This window comes from Micromys minutus (assembly GCF_963924665.1).
Source record: "Micromys minutus genome assembly, chromosome: 3".
Classification (NCBI taxonomy): Eukaryota; Metazoa; Chordata; class Mammalia; order Rodentia; family Muridae; genus Micromys; species Micromys minutus.
The window spans coordinates 67,766,811-67,771,544 of record NC_137972.1 but is presented as its reverse complement, the minus strand read 5'-3'; positions in this window follow the sequence as shown (position 1 = coordinate 67,771,544).

The following is a 4,734-nucleotide window of genomic DNA, read 5'->3' as shown; positions in this document are numbered from 1 at the left end:
ATGCATGCTGAGCTTTCAGAAGCATTTTCTTGAGTTTCCCTCCTTCCAGATGACTTTAGCTTGTGTCACGTTGACTTAAAACCACCCAGTGCAAGTCTATGTATGTGGATATAAATAAGTAATTTGATAACATGGCCATTTATCAAAATAACAATATTAGGTTCTACCCTAGGACCTGGGACCACACCAGCCATGTGCTTTTTTGACTGGGATTATAGTAGCAAACATGAAAGTCCTTCTTGTAGAGCAGGCCTGAAATCCAGTCAAAAAAGCAATTAGTCACTCCACACCTCTACTGGATCTGTAAGCATATCTCACTTCTCTAAGTATGGATTAAATAAATCAATCAGTTACCCTCCTGGGCAAACAGCAAGCACTCAAGGGTCAGTTATCATCTTTGCTATAATCCAGCCATTCAGAAGCTGACAGAAAGGTTTTTCAGTCAGGAACCTGGTGTTAAGTCCCAGAACCTGACCAGGCCAAATGTGCAGTGTCACAAGCTCCAGGCCCATCATCCCTGGGAAGCTGAGCACAGTTCCCACCTGGTGCCCATCTAGTCTCCGAGGGCTCTTGACCATCCACAGGTTTCAGCTGTGTGTCTGTCTTTTAGAAGCCTCAAGTGTCATGCATCCTACACACACACACACACACACACACACACACACACACACACACACACTTGAGACTCTGTCCCCATTGTGAGCACCCAGTACCCTCCAAACATCTCTTCTGAGAGGTCCCTTCACCATCCCAAGGGCAAACATTTCCCAAGCACTTCCAGGGCCAGGGCAGTGAGCTAAACTGCTCCTCGAAGGCCAGGAGTTACATCTAAAGTATGAGAACCAGAGTTAATTCGACCAAGGATCTGGGAAGCAGCAGAGACAAGACCCCTCACCCAAGGCAGCCTTTCATCAGAAAGAAGGGTGGTGGTCAACTGGTTGCCGGGAAACTCTATCTCAAGAGAAGAAGGGAACAGGAGGTATTGGACTGGCTCAGAGCAAGGCTCCTTTTTATGTATGTGCTCACTGAATTGTCCACGGAGGATAACTGCTTCCCTGTGACTACCCCAGCCCTTCATGGACCTCTTGTCCATGGGCTTAGCTGCCACACATTGTCCTGGCTCTTCAATGGGTCTGCGTCTCTCCTGCTTTCTGCCTGTCTGCCATTTTTCTATCAACAAAATTATCCCAGATGGATGGATGGACACTCCTCCTAAGCCGCCCTCCAATGGGGATACATGGACTCTCCCCACTCTGTTCCTTTGTCTGTCTCACAACAGGCCCAGTGATTCACCCACATGAGGTTTTGTCATCAGTCACAGATATGCTAACCTTCGAATGTCCCACTTGCCTCAGGACACCTTGAATCACCTTCTAGCAACTTGAACTGTCGCTGCTCTGAGCCGAGAACAAGCCAGTGTCATAAACAGTGCTGTCCCTCTGGGTGAGGCTGAGACTTAGAACCCAGGATGTGGTGTGCTCACTGCAACCTGGTGAAGCCCCTTCATCCAACATAGGAAAGCTCTGACATCAGAGAGGGTTTAGGGGTCTGTTATGTTCCACGGGAACTTGGAGCAGAGGGGGGCTAACCTCCAATTCCTTGCTCAGGCTCTCTGCCACAAGGAGCAACTCCTAGGCTGGCCTCTGCTAGCTGACAGTGCTCTAAGAGTGGCTGGTCCAGTGTTCTTGCACTTAAACTGTCCCTGCAGCCAAGGCCATAAGCCCAAATGCTAAGTAATCTCACCAGTACTGTTGAGAGAGGCCAAACCAAAATTATAGCTATGCCTCTGTTTGGCCATCCATTCCCAAACATGGACATTTAAATGCAGCCTCCCTGAGGACTCAGCTTCATGTGTCCAGGTCCCCAGCAATAGCAGGTGCTGATGTCATAGGCATAAGCCTGAAGTCCTTGGGACTTGACCATACGGGGGGGGGGGGGGGGGGGGAAGGAGCAACCCTGAATAAGGAAAGAGCCTAGAGATCTATACAGATTTGGGGGACATTAGAAAAACACATTACAACTTGGCAGCTTTAGCCCCTGGCCCACCCACTCCTATAGGAAAAATTACATCATGCCTTGCAGCCTACAGACCCTCAGATGCTCCTAAGGTTGGCTGCATAGCCCTTAGCTTTGATGGGGACAGAGTGCCTGTATGCTGAGAAGCACTGAACTCTGAAGCTCAGTGAGGAGACACATGCTCCCTTTCTCTTAGGATCCTGAGATTCCCCAAGGTCTGACCATGTACAGATGGAGACATGCGAGATGGGTGAAGTAAGAACATGAAACCAGCCAGAGGGAAGTGATCAGTGAGTGTGTGTGTGTGTGTGTGTGTGTGTGTGTGTGTGTGTTCATTCGTGCATGTCTGTCTTACCTGAGTTAATTCTGCTTTAAGCCTTCATACGAGGGTGACTGGCTCGTGCCAACACTCGCCTCTCTACCTGTCCCCATGGGACTCAAACACCATTTTGGCCAAAAGGCATCTGCCACCACGTTAAGAAAATGCCAGCCTTTCAGAACTAAAAAGATGTCAACTCACTGGAATCTATTTCTGTCTGTGGTAGCATAATCCAGTACTCTTACATAATCCCGCCCCTTACCCAAAGTTTTACTTTCTGAAGTTTCTGTTACATGTGGTTAACCTCAGTCTGAAAATAGAAATGGAAACTTCCAGAAATAATTCACACAAGTTTTAAATTGCATGCCATCCCCAACATGAAGAGATGGTGTACTGCCCCTAGAATAATGGGCTGTGAATCATCCCTTTGTGTAGGCCAGGGTGTTCACATTGTACATGTCACCCACCAGTTAGCCACTTAGTAGCCATGTTACCAGATGAACTGCTTGGTATGCCAGTGCTTACGTTTAAGGGTCTTGTTTAATGATAAGAGAGCAACACCAGCAATTTGGGGCTCATTATTAAAATTTTATGCTGGTGATGAACCTTCAATGTCTCCTAATTCATGTAGTATCTTTATCATAGACTCTATATGCACAGAAAAGTACATGTGACACAGATAAAGTATTCAACATGACATGTAGTTCCAGATACATATTGCTCCTTCCTAAGAAGAGCTACTGTCTTCTGGCCTTTTAACTCAGTGTTTTGTTTTCTGTCTGGGGCCTTTTCTCACCTTTACCTAATGCTACCCTATCCTTTAAGCCACTCGGGTGGGCAGTGAGTTTAACTTGCTGTCCTCAGGCTGGGGGCAAAACAACAGAGAGCAGAGATGATGTGCTCGCACATGAACAAGGCCTCCAAGACTCAAACCTCATCAAGAGTGGAGGGTTAACTGCAAGAGCCTGGCTCCTCAGAGGGAAAAACTCTTGGCTTTATGTTTGGGTTTCAGTTGCTGTTCGGGAGATAGAGTTTAGACCATAAACAGTAAGACAGAAAACAAGTATGTTTGGAAGCCAGTAACTTACTCGGGGCAAGAGTTTGTCTGCAGGGGGAAGAGGAGCTAGCTGGGGAGTAAGAGAGAAGGGTGGTTCAGAACCCGGCCCCGGTCTCTCATTTCTAGCCCAGGCTGTATGCTTAAGGAGAATGCAAGAAGTCCTAGAACTATGGTCCACCGGGGCTTGGGAGATAGTTCTGCTTAAACATGAAGCTGAAGCTGCTTCAAGCTTCCTTCCATCATCCCAGAGGCTGCCCCCTGGTCCTCATGTATGGACGTGTGCTCTAGCATGGACATGCTGTAACAATGCCCTCTGTGCTCTGCGAAGCAAGGTTCAGAAAAGGCAAAGGGGCAGAGAAGGACATGTCTTAGGGATGTTTTCCATTAGCTGGCTCAACACTCTGTTTTCATCTGGTTTGGCCAAATGAGTTGCCATGGAAACGTGTGGTCTCCAGCAAAGCTGAGACCTGGGGTCTTTATTTTAAGAGGCCAGGTGCCCAGTTCAAAGTCACAAGTCTTGAGAGACACCAAACAGACATGTGGTAGGTAACCAGCAGTCTCACCAAGATATAACAAGGCACAAGATGCCCTGAGCCTGCCCCTCAAGGTTTCTGCCCAGTGTAGAACATGGAAGACCCCACAGCATTGAGCCCACACATGCCACTGCTGTGTGATGCCCCTATCCAACTCTATCACTGATTCTCCAGATTGGGAGTCTGTGACCTCACTATCTCGGAATGCCTCCTTGGATGGAGCTATTTTACAAATAATAACTAGACAGGCTCATTAAGGTTATGAAGTCCAATAATGACAGCCATTCCTCAGCTTAAGGAGAATATTTTTGAAATGTAAGATTAAATTGATCCAAACCATACTAGCCATAGACTTCAAGCATTCAATAACCACATGAGGACAGGACAGGAATTATTGTAGAAGGTTCTATTATTGTGTAAATAGTTGAGTGATAGGTGAATAGATAGTGAATGACTAAGTCAGTGGATAACATAAGAAATCAGAATTCTAAGGCTCCAGCTGAGGGATCTATGGCAAAGGATTTTGCCTATTACTTGTAGGCTTATATTTTTCAAAACCTACTTTAATAAATGTACTTAAATGCTTTAACCTTCTTTCTAGCCCACACCCACCAATGGTAGTGAAAAGGAAAGGTTAATAGGGCAGAGGCAGAACTCTTTAGAAATAGTTCTTTGGGGAGAATCCAATCTGCATTTTCAGGATATCAGCAGTGTTAGCTCAATGCACTCACAAACACCATCTACAAATCAGCAATGAGAAGTTTGATCCAGAAGAAACCACAAGGCTTTTCCAAGCAACAAGAAGTTGC